This window comes from Protopterus annectens, chromosome 14.part0 (assembly GCF_019279795.1).
Source record: "Protopterus annectens isolate FY-2018-M chromosome 14.part0, PAN1.0, whole genome shotgun sequence".
Taxonomy (NCBI): Eukaryota; Metazoa; Chordata; order Ceratodontiformes; family Protopteridae; genus Protopterus; species Protopterus annectens.
This window is the reverse complement of record NC_056748.1, coordinates 130,853,732-130,874,729: the sequence shown is the minus strand read 5'-3', so window position 1 is coordinate 130,874,729 and position 20,998 is coordinate 130,853,732.

Below are 20,998 nucleotides of genomic sequence, written 5' to 3'. Positions count from 1 at the left end.
TAGATATTTAGTGTGTGTGTGTGTGTGTGTGTGTGTGTGTGTGTGTGTGTGTGTGGTCGATTATCAACCCTTTCCTCTCCTTCGATGTTCGTCGGTTTTCTGTTCAAAAAAAAAAAGTAGTTTAAAAAGTTAGAGATGTAAGGTAGTGTGTAGACCTAACCCGACCTTAGTGTGTGTTTGTGAGCTTTGGGTTTAGTTTTGGTTGAGTGGGTTTTTGTGATGGCAGAGCAGCCAAAACCAACCTTTAAAAAATGCACAGTGTGTGGCCACAAGCTTTCACCAGCTGATGGCCACACCCTGTGTGTTATTTGCCTGGGTGTTCCCCACTTATCTTTGCCTTGTAGTATGTGTGCAGAGTTCAACCATAGGGCATTGAAGGAAAGGAAGGCAAAGCGGGAAGCTAAGGGCCTGCTACCTCTTTCTGCCTTGGGCACGGCAGCCTCGGCTCCAGTAGCCAATCACCCTCCCCTTCAGGCTGGGACTCAACCTCCCTCTAAGCCTTCTGAGGTGGGGACTAAAAGTAAAGACAAACAGGACAAGAGACATAAGGACAAGAGAGGGAAAAGGCACCACAAGCGGTCTCCAGAGCGGGAGCCCTTTCCTAGCCCGCCCGCTACAAAAGTTGTCAGGACTACATCTCCTTGGCTCTACTCCCCGAGGTTCTCCCTTTACATTCTCAGTTCCTGCAGTGTTGGAGGTTTGTCCAATATTTTCCGACAAGGGGCTAGTTCCTCTACGGTAAAAGTACAACTGGTAGCCATCTCTAATTTTCATGTCAGCAGAAATATGAATGCTCTGGCCTCTTTGAGACTGTGTAAAGCTTTCCTGAAAGACACCTTTCTTTTACACCCCCCCCAGTTAAGGATTCAGTCCCTCCTTGGGACTTTACCATAGTTCTGCAGGCATTGGTTGCTCCCCCCTTCGAACCAGCAGCATCAGTAGATTTGAAATTCTTATCCTGGAAGACAGCTTTCCTAGTGGTCATTACTTCGGCCAGAAGGGTTTCTGAGATCCAAGCTTTGTCAGCCGTGGCCCGTTACTTGATCTTTCATAAAGACAGGGTTTTGCTCCGCATGAACCCTTCTTTCTTACCAAAAGTTGCCTCTGAATCAAATGTTAACCAGACAATTAATCTGCCTGTTTTCTTTCCAAAATTTCAGAACAAGGGTGAATATAAACTGCATTTGCTAGATGTGCATAGACAGCTTTGTTTCTGTTTACATAGGACTAAACCCTTTCATAAGTCTGAGCAGTTATTCATGTGCTTTTCTAGACCCTTTTTGGGCAAAGCTATTTCCGAGGTCTCCTTAGCCAGATGGATTACACAATGTATACTGCAAATCTATAAAGATAAAGGTCTGTCCCCACCTGGTCCTGTTAAAGCTCATTCTACCAGATCTATGGCAACTTCTGCTGCTTTTTGGTCTAGGGTTTCACTGGATGATACCTGTGCAGCAGCGACCTGCACAAGGTCACATACATTTATTTCTCATTATAAGTTGGATTTGAGCTCTAGAGGGAGAGCATCCTTTGGCTCTGCGGTGCTCAGGAATATCCATCTATGAGGGCCTCCCAGGAGTTTTGGTAGCTGGGGACTCTGTCCTACAGGTTGCAGATAAATGAAGTTAACTACTTCAGATAAAGAAGTTATGTACTCACCATAACGCTCCATCTGAGTAGTTATTCATTTTCTGCAACTTCCTGCCCTCCTTCCCCCAAACCTATTCTAGGTTAGTGCTGTTATTGAGTTGCTGATAGTTTGGATAGTGGCAAACTCGATCTGTGGGAAGGTAGGATATGTGAGGGATTATGGTTATGGGGAGGATCTTGGACCAGATGCTTGAAAAATGTTGCCGGCTCGGATAAGATATGGATCTGAATACCCACAGGTTGCAGAAAATTAAGTATAACTACTCAGATGGAACGTTATGGTGAGTACATAACTTTATTTCTCCAGTCTGACTGATAGGTCCTCGAGCCGCTTTGTCAGGTCTGAGCTGGAAGACTACTGATGTGATGTCAATCTGGTCTTCTCACTGGGGGGGGGTTGGATCTGTCTCAGCCTTTTACAAAAGCTCGAGGCCTTCAGCAAAGCTTGTGGGCATTCTACCTTACCCAGAATGCAGGTCCCTAACTTAGATCTCGTTTGCCCCTCTGGAAAAGATGTGGTTCTCTAGTAAACTCTGGGCTAAGTGACATTTTCACTTTTACTTTAATTCCTTTCTAACTTTAAAATCTTTCTTAGGAAGTTATTTAGTAAATTCCTTACCCATTTTCCATACTTTTGAGAGTGAGTGTTGTCCCCTTCATTCTTTCCCCTCCAGGGTGATTTTTCCCTTCCCACGTCCATTTAAATTAGAGGACGTTTTCCCATTTGATTTTTGTTCCCATCTATCTCTTTCATCATCCGTTTAAGTTAGAGGGTGATCTGTTCTTAGTTTAAAAACACCTTTTTCTTTTCTTCAACTTCTTTAGCGTCCGTTTAAGTTGGAGAATGTTCCTGTATGTGTGTGTGTGTGTGTGTGTGTGTGTGATTTTTCCTTTAACCTGCCTTTTTACTTGTATAGTTCATTATGTCTCTAAAACAAGAAAAAAACCCCTTAGGGTTCAAAAAATGCAGACAGTGTGATAAGAACATGCCCTTAAGTGATACACACACTTTGTGTGCATTGCTTAGGACCTTTACATCTTCAGGAATCAGTTCATTTGTCATGGACTCAAAGGGCTCTTATTGAACATAAAAATAAGCTCATGTTTAAAAGATTGCGTAAGTCTCCATTTTCTAAGGCTATTTCACCAGACTCCGCAGCTTCATCTAACTCTAACAAGTCTCAAAAACAAACTTCTTCAATTACGAAGTCTTCTTTGGAACTGAAACAAAATGCTCCTAGGCTGTCTGCTCCAACAGATTCTTCTGAGCTGTCAGTCACTACCAGATCCAAGAGTTCATCAGAGCAATTTGAGCCTTTGGCTCTGACCTCTTCAGCTCCTACCGAATTTAGATGCCTGAGCCATTCTGCATCTTTGAACAGATACCTTCTCTGCTCCCATTTCCCTTTTTGACTAAGTCCATGTCTCTAACCTTATCTACTCAGTCTACCAGGAGTTTGTCTGACGATGATGTGGCAGGGTAGTGCAGTGTCTCCTGAAGACTCCAGCCTTGGCCAACTTGTCATTGCATCCAAGCCCAAAGGAATTAGAACTGACAAAGTCCTCCCTTTCGGTGCCTGCTCCTCCTCTAATCCATCCTCTGGTTTAGGAGCTGGAAGAGTCTGATTTCCACCTTGTGTTTGTTTCAGATCCTAAACCTATGGGTTCCCCGGATCCACCATCTGCCCTGAGTGCTTTTGCTCAGTCTGAGCAGGAAACCTCTAGGAGCTGACATTCCTCTGTCGGACCCAGAGAGTGGGTTTGGATCTCTCTGAATCCAACCCTGCCTCTGGGGGCTTCGGCACAGGTGAGTTCAGATCCTACCTCTGCCTTGGAGCTTTTGTCTCCTGCACAGGAGATTCCATCATCTGCAACAACTTTTTTGTCAAATCCAGGGTGTTCTTCGGATCAGGGACAGAGTGCCTTTGAGGTTATGAGGAGGGTAATGACTACATCCCAGGCTCAGACACAGTCTATCCAGGATCTTCCTTCTGGTTCTGGGCCGGTGACTTTACCTTCTCATGTACCCTCTCCACAGGATTATAGAGACCCCAGGCCTCTGGATGTCCAGCAAGAGACCCACCCCTTCTGAAACTTCCCCAAACTACGCCACTGAGGAAGCCCCTTAGAAGAGGACTTGCAAGAAGAAACATCTTTGGGTGGCAGAGTCTTGCAGCAGCGTTGTTGCCTCACAGCAAGAGGTTCTCTGGTTTGATTCTCGGCTGGAGTGCCTTCTGTGCAGTGTCTGCATGTCTTCCCTGTGTTTGTATGTGTTTTCTCCAGGTGCTCCAGTTTCCTTCAATATTACAAAGACATGCATCTGGAACATTTCGCCCTGGGCCTCCGCTGAAAATTGGCTTTGTTCCAAGTCGGACTTTCCCAGTAAACAAAAGTGATAATTGGCTAGGCTTAAAATGGCTTGCAAGGGCAGTTAGCTTAGCACTAATCTATGAACCTATGTTAAGTAAATAAAAAATCTTGATTCCTTAGAACAGTCAGTCACATGTGATACTGACCTCAATGATGCAGAAAAGTCCCCACGGTCACCTCCTGAAGATGTCTCTTTTGGAGGCATCCTGGAAATGTTAAAGCAGACACATGACTAGCAGTCCACATCCCCTTCAGCTGAGGAGTGTGTATACTTGAAGGTTTTCGGATCTCACCCTTCTACCTCTTGGGTGACCCCTCCTTCTGATGAGCTTATTGATTTAATCTCTCAGAAGGCTTGGGAGACCCAAAACTCCATAGAACTGTCTCCTAGAAGGCCAAGTAAATATATCAGTTTCCCCACGGACAAGTCTTTCCTCACTAAAGGTGTAGCAGTTGATGCCATGGTCGTGGTGGTGGCCACTAAAAAGGAACTATCTGAGACCATACAGATTTTAGGACCATGGATAGGTATGGGAAGTGCTTTTCTTCATCAGCAACCTTTGCCTTACAGTTGCTGAACCCCTTGACTAATTTGACTAGGTTGCAGAGGGACCAGTTGAAAGAACTGTTGGACTCCCTCCAAGTAGCTGTAGCTGATGTAGTGGCAGACAAAGTAACCGCTCGGCTCGCCATCCTCAATTCAGTTGTAAACTGTTTCATGAGACTCATATCGTATGCAACAGATGGAAAGAGTAGGGCAGTGGGTTCAGGCATCTCTCTTAGGAAGCAGGCCTAGATACGCCTTTGCGATTTCATGGAGGCCTTCAAGTCTTCCTTCATTAACACCCCTTTTAACAGCTCCTTTCTTTTTTGGGCCCAAAGTAAAAGAAATACCAGGCATGAACAGAAAGGCAACATTTTATCTGCCATTGGAGTATGTTATTCCACACCTACTAGACCCTTTTCCAAAGGTCAGAGAGGTAGTGGAAAAATGTGGTTCAAAAAATCATAAAGGTCTTTCCAAGACACACATGGTGAAAGTTCCCCTAGAGGCAGAGGGGGGAGCAATAATGAAAGATGCCACCCTCGTGGCAAGGGTGGCCTGCAGAATCAGGGCTCCAGAGAATCTTTCTTTGGTAGACCTTTTCAGTGCTGCTGAAGGGGTGCCCAATTGCTTGCCTCTGGAGGCAGTTGGGGGATGATTGTCTCTGCACCTTCATACCTGGCAAAAAGTAACAAATGGCAGATAAGTGCAGGACATAATATCCAGGGGTTATATCATCCCCTTGTCCTTCCCCACTCCAATAAACAAATCAGTTCCAGACGTTCCATCCAGTCAAAAGGAACACGATACCTTAAAAACTCAAAGGTTGCTAAGAAAAAGAGTCATCCAGGAAGTCCCTGCAGACCAGAGAGGAAAAAGAGCTTACTCAAGGTTCATTTTAGTTCCAAAGAAAACAGGGGACTGGAGACCTGTTTTGGATCTCCGCATTCTGAACAAAGCTGTGAAAAAGACCAAGTCCCGAATGGTGACGCTGCAGTTGATACTTCCTGTGGTGCCTCGCCACTGGTCAGTAATCAAGGAGCCTCAATCCTCACTACTAGCACCAGTGGGGGATGTACACATGGGAGAAAGACAAGTATAGATATAGTAAAGTGCAATTTCTCTTAAGAGCACACAGAAACCATAGTCATTCTGGGTCTGTTTTTTCCCTCTTTCTCCATATCCTCAGTAAGACTCCCCACTGGCACAGCTGAGATCTCAGCTGAGTTGACAAGCCAAGACCCTCTCTGTCCAACCAGTGCTTTGTGTCCCTGCCCTAGTAGCTGACACACACACTCTGAGATTTGATTTATACATAAATACACACACACCTGGGAAAGGCTGACACAGGTTTACTAGCTATCCCCCCCCCCTTTTGCCCAGACTATAAGGTAGTTATTACTGCCACCAACCAACTCTTTATCAGCTACTTTAAGGCCCTTAACAAAGGGTGTCCAATCTTACTGTGTAATGTTTCTATTAATCAAAATGGTAGTTTGACCAAGAGCAAGGCTATTAGGAGTGGCCTACACAGTGTCAACAAATAAATATGCAAATATGCTCAGAACTTAAATATGTCTCACAAATATCAGCCACAATGAAAGGTGCAAATATGTGTAATAAATAATAAAAGAACAAGAACATACTTGGTAAATAATCACAGGTATATCAGAGTTCAAAATCACAGGAAATATTTAAAACAACGTTGCAGGACAGTCTCAAATAAATAATGAAAACATCTAGGCTATACTTTGCTGACTGTATTTAAGAGAAATTACTGTACCCTAGTTAACTTACTTATAGATGTGGTAAGTGGATGTTCGTGTCAGGTCCAAGACAAAATATGAAATGCTCAGTCTCTGTCTCAGGGCGTTATTAAATCAATATTTCAAACATTGCTGCTGGGGTAGCTTGCAGCATGATATCCCTTCTTGTCGTCTGACTGTCCCAGATGAAAACCCCACTGATACAGCTGTTAGCATTTAGCATCTACCTGTGAAAATACATAAACAAGGACTTCTCTTAGATCTAAGGCAGATGGTGGAAGTCGTAAAATAATTTACATTCCTCCACATTTAAAGACAATACAAAAAACTTATAGTTCTAGACATTGTCTCCTGTTGCACTGAAACTGAAAGATAACATCTCTTTTGTTTATGGCTCAGCTATAAAATAACTTAATTTCAACTCTTCTAAAGTTTTGCAAGTTAATCTCCTGTGTTTCAGTCTCCCCTGTTAATATATATATATATATATATATATCTGAACAGTTGCATATACATTTCTGCTCAGCACTGTGAAGATTGGTGAAGATGGATGAAGGCTGCCAGCCTAGCCAGATAAGATTTTGTCATTTGTAAATATGAATGTTGAATTACAGACTTGTTTTCTTAAATGAAAGAAAATGCTATGAAATGTTGAACTTAAAACAATGTAGCAACATTGCCCTCTGCTGTAAAGAAAGCTAAGTCAATCATTTCTTTTCTGTCCTTTGAAGTTAAAATTATTTCGTGTCTGTCCCTTTGAAGTTAAAATTCGGAGTCGATGAGTCTGGAGTGAAGCATCCTGCCTATTGTTTTAACTTAAGGAACAATTACTAGAGTTTACATATGGAATGGCTTTTATGGCTGTAGTTTCCTGCAGGTGCAAAGATAACAAGAGAATGTAGTATATGTTGGCCTGGGAACCTCAGGAAATTGCAAAAAATGATGTAATGGGAATCAGGACTGAAGATGGGAATTTAAACATAGAATCAGAAGACATTAAACATTTTTGTCTTGACCATCCAACTCATCATCACTCTGCCTGTTTTCTTATGCAAGTTATCTTAGACTTGTGTTTTCTTTTAGAAATAGCTAGAAACTAGAAATATTAGACTGTGTTTTTCTGTGATGTCAGAACTCTACTACTGAATTATTTTAAGTATTTCTATGTGATCTCTGAACTCTTGACTAGCACTGCCTAGTAAGAAGTATTGTCTTGTGTTTTTATTATTTATTATTAAATATTTAAACCCTTTCAACTGTGGCTGTTTTGTGTAGAGATAAGTTAAGCTCTAAGACTACATTGCATTTATATAAGGATCCTGTACCAAGTCACTCTAATAAGCCTTGACTGTTAAGTTATACTACCAATTGGATAATAATATTGCACAGTAGTAACTGGACACCCTTTTAAGGCCTTTGAGTAGCTGATAAATATTAGTGGGTGGTGGCAAGTGGTACTACCATATAGTCTGGGTAAATGGGAGAACCTGTGCCAGCCTTCCTCAGGAGTGTCTGTGTGGTTGTATAAATTCTTCTCAAAGTCTCTGTGTGTGTCAGCAACTTGAGCAGGGGCACAAAGCACTGGTTGGACAGAGAGGGTGCTGGAGGTTTTAGCTGGCCTACTAGGCTGAGATCTGGACCCTATAGCTGTGCCAGTGGGGAGTCTTATTTAGGATCTGGAGAGCAAGTGAGCGACCAGCCCTGGACTGACTGTGATCTCTGTGTGCTCTTAAGGGAAATTGCACTTTCCTCATATATAAAACATCCTCTCTGGTGTTAGTGGTGAGGATTGAGGCTCCTTGATTGCTGGGCCAGGGCACGGGTGTCACATTTGTGGTTTGGCAGCGGTGGGATATCCACATCACATTTTAATTAGGTGGCAAATACTTAACTGGCTTGTAGTGGTGTAGGTAGACTGAATCCCCGTAGCTTGTGTACAATGAGCTCTGAAGGTGTTTTGTACTCTAAAACAGCCACACACAGAATACTCAGAGTTCAGATCACAATTGTTTTATTTCTTTTGTTAGCTTAGTTAGTCAGGGTGAGCAGGCAGCTTGTCAGCAGAGGTGTATGGAAATATGACAAAGAGCCAGCTGGCTGAGATGTGCCAGGCTATGGGACTGGTGCATGGAAACCTGACTAAGGCAGACCTGATTGCAGCCTTGGTTACAGCTGCATCAGAAAACAGCAACCAGGAGGACAGTCAGACTGGCAATGGAGATGTACCTTTCTGCAGTGGACTTGAATCCAGCTGGAGCTAAAGAGGCTTGAGTTGGAGGCCAGACCTGTGGAATTAGAAGCAGCTGAGAGACTGAGGCGTCTAGAGAGGGAGGAGAATGAGAAACTGTATGCCTAGAAGCTGAGAAAATGGACAGGCAGAAGGAGCATGAGAAGGAGATGCTGATTCTTCGCCAGAGTCATGGAGTTAATGGGGAAGTGAGTAACTGGGCCCCAGAAGCACAAAAGGTCAGAAAATTTCTTCCACAGTTTAAAGAGGGGGATAATTTTGATAGTTTCTTTCATATGTTTGAGAGGGTATGTAAATAGTATGAAGTTGACCAAGGGCTCTGGGTACGGTTCCTGACCCCCTTACTCCATGGTAAAACTGTAACCGAATTATTTAAAATGTCTGACATTGCACATTTTTATTATACTGCTGTAAAAATTGCCTATTAAGAGTTTTTTTTGAGCTAACATCTGAAACATGTAAGAAAAAGGTTTCTTGAGCATAGACACAAGGCAGATGAAAATGTGTGTGAATATGTTGCTGAATTGAGCAAGGTGGGTGAGTGGATGTCAGGTCACTACTTTTGAAGGGCTGCCAGACCTTTTGGTGAGGAAACAAGCCCTTAGCACTTTGCCTGAGGACATGAGAATCTGGTTAACTGATAGACAATGTGCTACTTCAGATGATTTCAGAAAGAAGGGAGACCTATACCTGGTAAGCAGGGCAGCCCTGCACAGGAAGGGGACCCCCAGTGCTGCTCATGTGTTTAAAGGAACCCATGGTGGGCAGCACAGAATCTGCCAGTAGCAGGGGATGCCACTAGTCCAGGTACATGTCCAGGAGCTAGGATTAGATGTTATGAATGCAATCAGTGGGGCCATGTGGCATACAGGTGTCCATGGAGGCAAGGTGGGGAACAAAAGGTGAGAGAGCCAGTAAGTGGGAAAGACAAAATGCCAATAGTAGGTTGTCTTGAGACAAAAGGGGTACTAAACTACCATTCTGCAGATGTCCTGAGAGGGAAGGATTTGGATGAGGCAGTACCATGTGCCTATGCAGTTACATGCAGTCAGGCTAGGAGACAAGCATGTGGGTCTGGTAGCCTGGGAGAGACCCAGACAGACTGCATACTTGCAGCCAGGACTGGTGAGGTGATTACTTCAGGGAGGGGGCTACTCTTTAGCAGTGAGACTGAATGTGAGCCACAGCTGCTTATGGGTACTGATGTTCCCTTGGACAGAGTGACTGCAAAGATAGAGGTGAGTAGTAGTACCTAGGCTGACAGTGAGGCACCATTGTCAGAGGATGTCAGACTTCCTGTGGAAAGGGAGCTTGGAAGGGATACAAGGAGATAGTTGAGACAGGCTCAGCTCTCAGACCCTACATTACAAGGCCTGAGGCAGGTAGCTAGGGAGGCACCTGATTCTCAAGGAAAGGCGAATCTGTATACTGGGACAAAGGGTTACTATACAGAGAGTGGACCCCTGAGGGAGGGCTAGAAGGTGAGAGAGTACTGCAGTTGGTAGTGCCTAGAGCCTACAATCTTGCGCTTCTAGCCATAGCCCATGATATTCCCTTTGCAGGTCATAGGGGCATAAAATGTACAAAGAGGCATATTATGCAGAACTTCTGTTGGCCTGCAATTTCCAGAGATGTAACAGGGTACTGCAGGACCTGTGAGCAGTGCCAAAAGGTAGGCAAGGCAGGAGACAAGGTGAGAGCTCTTTTGATGCCTCTGCCTGTGGTTGAGGAGCCATTTCAGAGAGTATGTATGGATATTATGGGTCCTGTGAGTACCCCAAGTTCCACAGGAAAAAAGTATATCCTAGTGGTAGTGGATTATGCTACACGATACCCTAAGGCAGTGGCTTTGTCCTCCATTGAGGCAGAGAAGGTGGCAAATGCTTTGTTAGAGATTTTCAGCAGGGTAGGTTTCCCAAAAGAAATACTGACTGGCAGAGGTGCCAGTTTCATGTCAGACCTGCTGGCTTGTGTCTGGAAGTCCTGTGGGGTGAAGCACATGAAGGCTACCCCTTACCATCCCCAGACTAATGGTCTTGTTGAGAGTTAAACTCTACAATCAAGTCCATGCTACAGGCATTTGCAGATCAATTTAAGAGGGAGTGGGACAAATATTTGCCCCATCTGTTGTTTGCTTACAGAGAAGTTCCCCAGGAATCCACAGGATGTTCTTCATTCCACATTGCTGCAGTCCTAACTATTGGGTAGTCCGCTGTCCAGTCGGCCCGAATACCAAAGTATATGGCTGACGTCGGTCACGGCGCATTAGACTGACGTCAGAACGTCAGGGTACTAATGCGCATGACCGACGTCATATCCTCAGTCTTTTTTGCCGCATGGTCCGATGCAGAAGCAATTTTGCGAGTGCAGGTTGGCGTTCTGAAAGTTTCTGAAGTCAGAGTTTCAGACTGATTCAAAGTTGGCTAAGTACCCCGTTGGGGAATATTTTGGTTTTTTCTTGCCTCAGTATTTAACCGGATGTCAGAAAAAGTGAATAACTGTATTTCTTGTGGGAAACAGATACCTCATAGGGATTACCATACTTTGTGTATACCTTGTTTAGGGCCTGAGCACGACGTTGTTGGATGCCGCTCTTGTGCAAGATTTAACAAACGCACTATTAAGAGAAGGTTAGACTGTGCCAGGTTAGTGTTTGGGAAGCGTTGTAATTATAAAATGCCGTCGGATGTTCCGACGCCTGCTTCGGGCAAAAAGCGCAAGGATAAAGCAGCAAAGCCTAGAGTGGAAGAACCGACAGTCCCTGACGCCGGTTCTTTAGAAGGCTCAGTGGAGCCGGAGGTTCTGCCAGGTGTTTCTTTGGAGTCTCAGGGAGAGACTTTATTGTTACAGGATGTATCCTCTCAGGAAGTAGGCCAGGCTGAGGGGCTTCTCAGGTGGCTGTTCTTCCCTCTCTTCCTAAGGTGGTTAGAGCCTCCCTCTGTTTCCAAGGCTTCTTTGAGAGGCAGGCCTAGTGTAGCTTCAGTGGGGGTTCTCCTAGTGCTTCAGGGTCTTTGCCTAAGAAACATATGCTTAAAATGGCAGAAGATTTGATTACTATGATTAGAGGTTCTATGCCCCCTCCTGATAAGAGGCCTAGGGTGGAACCTGAGTTTGAGAGTTTTGAGCACTGTTCGAAGCTTCTGAGTCTTGGCTGAAGACTTGCAGGAGTATCCTCCTTATTCTGATTCTGATGTGGATGATTCTACTCCTTCAGCTTCTCCTCCTGAGGATTTTTCATTTTCAGAGACTCTGCATTCCATGAGGGAGCATTTTAAATGGGAAGGTCAAGATTTCTCTGATTCCAGGAAGAGGCTTAGGGAATTCTTGTTTTTACCCCAGCATAGGCCTTTAGCTATACCTCCGGTTCTGAATGTGGTGGAAGATGTTTTTGCAGAGGCTTCCCTGAATCCTGATTCTTTGCCTCCTGCACCAGTTAAACCGGATAGGTACTATAGGGTGCCTGAAACTCATAAGTATCTTTTTAAGAGTCCTAGGGCGGACCCGGAAACTGTCTCTCAGGGGCCTAAAGGTGTGAAGGCTTCTGTGGTTAAAAATCCTGTTCCTCCTGATAAAGAGGCAAGGGCTTTGGATAGATGGGGAAAGAAAGTGTATACTTCTTCCACTTTAGCCATGAGGGCATTGAATTGTCAGTTTCACATGTTAAAATATCAGAATTACCTCCTTTCACAATTGAAATCTAAGGTGGATGCTCTGGCAGAAGGTATTGTGTGTAAAGAGTTGCAGGATTTAGTTCATGTGTCTGAACAGGTGGGTAAACATTCCTTGCAGTGTGGTTTTGATGCTGTGCAGGCCTCCTCGAGGGTGGCTGCCACTGGTTCTGTTCTTCGTAGGCACGCCTGGTTGAGAGATCAGAACTTAGCTGAGCATGTTAAGACAAGGATTTTGGATGCTCCTTTACAGTCTGATGTGTTGTTTGGTTCGCCTGTTGAAGCAGTTTTAAAGAAAATGGAGGATAAGGCTAAGTCTATGCAAACTGTTAAGGATTTTTTGCAGGTGCAGCCTCCGAAGTTTAGTAGAAATTGGCCTACTAAGGGGTGGACTTATCCTGCTTATGATTCCCAGTCTAGGGGTAGGTCTAGACGTGGTAGGGGCAGAGCTCAAGGTTCTTTTAGGCCTAGGACAGGGAGTTCACCTGCTCAGACTTCTGGTGAGGGCAGGGGTCAGTCCTTTCGTAAGCAGACCCAATGACCTGCCTTTTCAGCTGCCAGTACATTCTCGCCTGGCAGCACCTCTGGGAGGAAGGCTGTCGCTTTTCAAAGAAAATTGGGATTTAATTACCCAAGACAGATGGGTTCTGGATATCATTCACCATGGTTACAGGTTTTATTTCCATACCTTGCCTCCTTTCAAAGGCATGCCAGACATTCCTCCTCTACAAAGAACGGAGGCTCACAAGCAAATTTCTCTGTTGCTCCAAATAGGAGCCATTCAGTCAGTTCCTGTGCCAGAAAGGGGCCTAGGATTTTATTCTCGCCTGTTCCTAGTACCAAAGAAGGGGAACACGTGGAGACCAATTCTGGATTTATCTATCCTCAACACTTATCTGGACATTCCCAAGTTCAAAATGTTGACGTTACAACAGCTTTTACCTCTGCTGGGCAAAGATCACTGGATGGTACCTTTAGATCTCAAGGAAGCTTACCTTCATGTGCCTATAAGGCTAAGTTGCAGGAAGTATCTGCGTTTTCGAGCTGGAAATTCTCATTATCAGTTCTCTGCATTGCCCTTTGGCTTATCCACTGCCCAGAGTATTCACAAAGGTTCTGGCTCCAGTGATAGCTTACTTCAGGCTAAAAGGAATTCAAATCTATCCTTACTTGGACGACTGCCTGATTCTGGCTCAAGAAAAGAAAGACCTTCTACAGCATTTGGAATATGTTATAGCAGTGCTAAGATGCCTAGGGTATTCTGTGAACGAAATAAAGTCCAGTCTAGTACCCTCTCAAGACATGTGCTTTCTGGGTGTGAGACTGAATACAGCAGCCCAGATGGCCTTTTAGCCCCGGACAAACAAAAGAATCTATCCAGTTACTTCCATCAACTATCTCTTCAGTCCGGGCTGACTGCAAGGACAGTCCTTCAAGCCTTAGGGTTCATGGCATCTTGTATTCTGGTGCTTCCCAATGCCAAACTGCATATGAGGAAGCTACAATGGTATCTAAAAATCTATGGACACAGCACTGCCAGGATTTGGACACTGTCATTCAAATAATACCTTGCATTCAAAAGGAATTTTTGTGGTGGGCTCAGGAATGTCACCTAAACAAGGGACTCTCTGTGACCCGGCCAGAGGCGAGTCAGATTCTAACGACAGATGCCTCAGACATTGCTTGGGGAGCTCATCTAGATGGAAAATGGATACAAGACAAGTGGCCTGCCAGACTACAGCATCTACATATCAACATGAAAGAGATGTTAGCAGTCCAGTTTGCATTAATGGCTTTCAAGGAGTTACTTCTTACAGGGCAGGTGTTGATTCTAACAGACAACACAACTGTCATGTGGTTCATCAACAAACAAGGGGGAACACATTCTTACCCATTGTGCAGGCAAGCAATGATTTTATGGGAGACTGCGCTCAGCTTGCAACTAACTCTTCAGGCAAGGTTTCTGCCGGGAGCACAGAACTCCTTAGCAGATGTGTTAAGCAGGCAAATCATGGATCCCCACGAGTGGAAACTGGATCTTCATGTATTTCAAAAATTGACAGTGTCATGGGGAACTCCAGACATAGATCTGTTCGCTTCTCCACTAAACCACCAGCTGCCAAAGTTTTGCACGAAGGGATTTCATCACACAGCTTGGAAAGTGGATGCTCTTTCTTTCAGTTGGAAAAATCTTCATGTGTATGCTTTTCCACCTCTTCCTCTTCTCCCAAAGGTGCTTCTAAAGGTCAGACAAGACAAGCCAAGGATGATTTTAATAGCTCCAGATTGGCCTCGGCAGCACTGGTACCCATTACTGAGGAGTCTGGTAAGGAAGCCTCCATGGCCTTTACCCTTGATTCCGCATCTGTTGTCTCAGAAGGACGGTCGACTGCTCAATGTCAAGCTTCACTCTCTTCATCTAACAGCCTGGCATATTCTGTTTTGAAAGACACCAGGTCTCAACTTCCTCAACAAGTTTTAAATGTGATTATGGAAGCCAGAAGACCTAGTACAAGGAAAGTGTACGCAGAAAATGGAAGAGATTTTTATTTTGGACTGCAGCAAAGAATTTGGAGATTTGAGCCTAATTTGAGTGTGGCTCTTCAATATCTTACTGAGTTATTGGACAAAGGTTTGTCTTTCTCTTCCATTAAGATTCATGCTGCAGCAATTTCAGCTCACTATGATTGTGACCCACCATTGTTTTCACATCCTTTGTTCAAGCAATTTCTTAGAGGGCAAAGAATATAAGACCCCCACGTAGAGCTCCTACTCCTGCTTGGGATCTCAATTTTGTGTTGGAGAAACTTACTCTACAACCTTTTGAGCCTCGGCTACTGCTGAACTGAAATACTTGTCATGGAAGACTGCTTTTTGTTGGCCATTACTTCTGCAAGAAGGGTTTCTGAGTTACAGGCCCTTATGGCGGTTGAGCCTTTTGATTTTTCATAAGGATAGGGTATCATTACGCACTAATCCTTCCTTTATGCCTAAGGTGGTTTCTAGTGTGGCTTTAAACCAAACTATTCATTTGCCTACTTTCTATGCAGATCCCCAAAATAAAGGGGAAAAGATTTTGCACACTTTAGATGTACACAGGCAATTGCGTTATTATTTAAGCAGGACTAAGGATTTTAGGCAGTCTCAGCAGTTGTTTGTTTCTTTTGCTTTGAGTTCGAGGGCAAGCCTGTGTCAAAACAAACTATTTCTAGGTGGATTGGGTTCTGCATTGCATTTTGTTATTCCCATCATGGCAAGGAGATTCCAGTTGGGATTAGGCCTCATTCCACTAGGGCTACTGCCACTTCAACAGCATTTCTAAGGGGGGTGGCAACTAAGGATATTTTGGAGGCAGCTACTTGGAGTTCAGTGCATACTTTCTCTAAGCATTACCACCTTCCTCTCTACTCTAAGTCTAGGGCTGGTTTTGCCACTGCTATTTTGCAAGGCATGTTATCAGCTCCTGCTTCCTTATGATTTGCCAGCCTCCCTTACCTCTGCTTTGGGATTCTACCCAATAGTTAGGACTGCAGCAATGTGGAATGAAGAACATAGTACAGTTTTGTACCTACCATAAATGTAGATGTTCGAGGATCCACATTGCTGCAGTCCAATTTACCCTCCCTCCTTCCCCTCTGTGTTTAGGGGTGTTGTGTAGGTGAGATTATATTCTGGTACCTTTGTATATATTGTATATATTTTTGGTGCAGGTATGTTTGGTGTGTTTTGGTTTTGGCCTTGTCTTTTTAGGGTCTTCTGACATCTGGGGCAAGAAAAGACTGAGGATATGACGTCGGTCATGCGCATTAGTACCCTGACGTTCTGACGTCAGTCTAATGCGCCGTGACCGACGTCAGCCATATATTTTGGTATTCGGGCCGACTGGACAGCGGACTACCCAATAGTTAGGACTGCAGCAATGTGGATCCTCGAACATCTACATTTATGGTAGGTACAAAACTGTACTTTTTTCACTCTTTGAATTGTTGTATGGGCATAGGGTGAGGGGACCTCTATATTTAATTTGAGATGAGTGGGAAGGTGAGTGCGAGTCTCACAAGGAGTCTGTTGTGGCATACGTCCTAAACCTCAGGACAAGACTCAGGGAACCCATGGGCTTGGCCCAGGAGAACCTGGCAGAAGCACAACAACAGAAAAAGGTGTGGTATGACAGGAATGCCCGAGCTAGAGAGTATGCTGAAGGGGCAGCAGGTAATGGTTCTCATTCCTGTCAGGCACAACAAGCTGCAAGTAGCTTGGGAGGGGTCCCTACAAGGTGGTAAGAAAGGTAAGTGATGTTAGCTACATGGTGGACCTGCTAGCCAGACAGCAGGGGCACAAATTGTACCATGTTAACATGATGAAACCTTACCATGATTGGGAGGCCCTTGTGCTGAGCATATTCAGTGGATTGCAGGAGGAGTCTGAGGGAGATCTGTGGACTGATCTCAGTGAGGCTTGGGCTGACACCTCAGTGGAAGGGGTATCAATGTCCCAGCAGCTATCTCCTACCCATATTCGAGAAATCCATGCAGTGTTGCAGGAGTTTGGGGACATGTTCTCTGGGAAACCAGGGTGCACCCACCTGGTGCAGCACCAGGTGGATACAGGACACCAAAGGCCTATTAGGCAGGCCCTTTATATAGTGCCTGAGGGAGAAGGTACAGGAGATGTTGGATCTAGGGCTGATTCAAGAGTCCAACAGTCCCTGGGCCTCCCCAGTGGTGTTGGTGCCAAAGAAGGATGGCAGCACCAGGTTCTGTGTGGACTACAGGAAATTAAATAGTCACACTGAGGCAGATGCTTACCCCATGCCTAGGACAGATGAGGTCCTAGAACAGCTGGGTGGGGTAAGTATCTGACAACCATTGATCATACCGAGGGTTACTGGCAGGTGCCCTTGACTCCAAGTGCTAGAGAGAAGTCAGACTTTGTGACTCCGTGTGGCTTGCATGAGTTCACAAAGATGCCCTTTGGGATGAATAATGCCCCATTGACTTTCCAGGGGCTGGTAGATCATATCCTACCAGGAGCAGGAGGATTTGCCCTTGCTTACCTAGATGATGTTGCCATCTACAGCCATTCCTGGCCAGAGCACCTTCAGCATGTCATGGAGGTACTGGGCAGACCACAGAGGGCAGGGGTGACCATTAAGCCAAGCAAATGTCAGGTGGGTATAGCAGAGGTCTTCTACCTAGGACATAGAGTGGAGAGTGGTAAAGTAAAGCCAGAACCTGCCAAAGTGAAAGCCTTTCAGGGATGGTCTGCACCTGCTACTGAAAAGCAGGTGAGGGCATTTTTAGGGACAGCAGGTTACTACAGAAAGTTCATCCCCAGTTATAGTACCATAGCTGCTCCCCTCACAGACCTGACAAGGAAGAACAGGTCAGATAAGGTAGTGTGGACCCCAGCATGCGAGCAGGTATTCCAGAAGCTTTAGAAGGACCCCCTGTGTTAGCCAGCCCAGATTACAGCAAATAATTTGTTGTGCAGGTGGATGCTTCGAACCATGGCGTGGGGGCTGTACTTAGCCAGATTTCTTCAGAGGGAGAAGAGCACCCAGTGGTTTATCTGAGTCGTAGGCTCCAACCCAGGGAGGAATGCTATGCAGCTGTAGAAAAGGAATGTCTAGCCATATTGTGGGCACTGCAGAAATTCCAGCCTTATTTGTATGAAAGGAAATTCACTGTTATGACAGATCACAACTCCCTAACGTGGTTAAACAGAGCCAGACAGCAAAATGCCAAGTTGCTAAGATGGAGCCTAGGGTTGCAAGCATATATGTCAGTGCAGCACCGCAGTGGGAGTAGCAATGCCAATGCAGATGGGCTCTCAAACAGGGAATGGGGTAGGTATACTCAGATAGACCTGACCCTCTCAAGCAGTGTTTCTCAAGGGTCACTTGAAAAACTAGCTTGAGTTCTCCAGGAGAGGACATATGTGAAGATTGGGTGAAGATAGATGAAGGCTGCCAGCCTAGCCAGATAGGATTTTATACATAATTCTGCCATTTATAAATATGAATGTGGAATTACAGACTTGTTTTCTTAAATGAAAGAAAATGCTGTGAAATGTTGAACTTAAAACAATGTAGCAACATTGCCCTCTGTTGTAAAGAAAGCTAAGTCAAGCACTTCTTGTCTGTCCTTTGAAGTTAAAATTATTTCATGTCTGTCCCTTTGAAGTTAAAAATTGGAGTCAAGTCTGGAGTGAAGCATCCTGCCTATTGTTTTAACTTAAGAAGTAATTACTAGAGTTTACATGTGGAGTGGCTTTTATGGCTGTGGTTTCATGCAGGTGTAAAGATAGCAAGATAATGTAGTATCTGTTGGCCTGGGAACCTCAAGAAAGTGTAAAAAATGATGCAATGGGAATCAGGACTGAAGATGGCAACTTAAACAGAGAGAATCAGAAGACATTAAGCATTTTTGTCTTGACCATCCAACTCATCAGCACTCTTGCATGTTTTCTTATGTAAATTATCTTAGACTTGTATTTTCTTTTAGAAATAGCTAGAAACTAGAAAGATTAGACTGTGTTTTTCTGTGATGTCAGAAATGTACTACTGAATTATTTTAAGTATTTCTCTGTGATCTCTGAACTTTTGACTAGCATTGTGTAGTAAGAAGTATTGTCTTGTGTTTTTATTATGTATTATTAAATATTTTAAAACCTTTCAACTGTAGCTGTTTTTGTAGAGATAAGTTAAGCTCTAAGAGTACATTGCATTTATATAAGGATCCTGTACCAAGTCACTCTAATAAGCCTTGACTGTTTAGTTATACTACCAATTGGATAATAATATTGCACAGTAATAACTGGACACCCTTTTAAGGGCCTTTGAGTAGCTGATAAATATTAGTGGGTGGTGGCAAGTGGTACTACCGTATAGTCTGGGTAAAAGGGGCACAGCTGGAGAACTTGTGCCAGCCTTCCCCATGAGTGTCTGTGTGGTTGTATAAACTCTTCTCAAAGTGTGTGTGTGCGTGTGTGTGCCAGCTACTTGGGCAGGGACATGAAGCACTGGTTGGAAAGAGAGGGTGCTGGAGGTTTTAGTTTGCCCACTAGGCTGAGTTCTGGGCCCTATAGTTGTGCCACTGGGGAGTCTTATTGGGGACTTGGAGAGCAAGGGAGTGACCAGCCCTGGACTGACTGTGATCTCTGTGTGCTCTTAAGGGAAATTGCACTTTACTGTGTGTATTTGTTATCCTTTCCTCATATATGAGACGCCCTCTCTGGTGTTAGTGGTGAGGATTGAGGCTCCTTGATTGCTGGGCCTGGGCACGGGTGTCACACTTTACAAAATATCTCTTCAGCACGTCTGTACAATATGACATACAGTTCTAAGACATCTGTAACAAAAGCATCTTACAATGAAGCATGTTGACATTCACAAATGACACACAACCATTTACAAAATTCCAGACAGCTGCACTGGCAGTATCTCCCTTTTGTTAAACTCCTATATAAATCATGTTAATATTCAAAAATGACATATAATTATTTACAAAATTCCAGATAGCTGGGATGGCAGTATCTCCTTTTGTTACACTTTCATTCTTGGAATGGTGGAATCGCTCTCCTCTGGTGTCCCAAGGTAGTCACTTTATTCCTCTTCAACTCCAAGCCACAGTGACCACGGACGCTTCCCAGGTAGGATGGAGGGGCATTATCTGCGGAAGACAGTTCAAGGCATCTGGCAACAACACAAGGCCCATTTGCACATAAAAATCCTGGCGATGAGGGTTGTGCTTTTGGCATTTCAAAACTTTCTCCTTCTGGGAACGATAGCAATCTAGTCAGATAACATGTCTGTGGTCTGGATTCATAAACAAACAGGGAAGAATCAGATCTTACCCCCTTTGTCGAGAAGCCCTGAGGGTCTGACAATGAACAACCTCTTCCAACTGCTTTGTGATAGCAATGCACATTCTCGGGAAATCCAGTGTAATAGCAGACAAATTGAGCAGAGCCATATTATGGCCTCACATGTGGTTCCTAAGTCAAGAAGTTGCGGAAGAGATCATCCAAAAATGGGGCCATCCTTGCTGTGACTGCTCTGCTTCACCCACCAATACCAAATGCAGCAACTGCTTTGCCCTAATTCTCCGGCCGGCAGAGTCCCCAAGGGATGCACTTGTTCACAATTGACACCCCGGGACTTTTTTATGCCTTTCTGTCATTTCCTCTAATCCTCAAATTTTTGAAGAAAGCAAGTTTGTTGAAGATGACAATAATCCTAACTGCCCCCTATTGGCCTTGACAGATTTGGTTTCCCTTCCTTTGGCCTCATGTTCGGGACGAACCATGGATTCTGGACCCTGTTCCAGACCATCTGACACCTGTCAGGGAGGGTTCATCCCAATCTGCACAGTCTCAAACTAACAACTTGGCTGCTCCAGTTCCCCTGATTGCCAGGTTTCCTTTCCTTTCATTTCCAGCCAGACACATTTTGTTATCTTCTCATAAATCATCTACACATAAGCTGTACAAAGGGAAATGGAAGGGATTTGTTTGCTGGGGTAATACTAATCAAATAAACCCCTTTACTGTTCCCATTCATTCTATCCTAGAATTTTTGTTTAAGCTTTTCAATGAATGTGCTGCTGCTGCCTCTATTAGAGTTCAGTTAGCAGTAATTGCAAACTTTCATATAAGAGATGGTATCATGTCAAACAGACGTTGTAAGGCATTCTTGAAACAAACTACAGTGCTTAGACTTCCATACAAAAACCCATCCCTGCATTCGAAT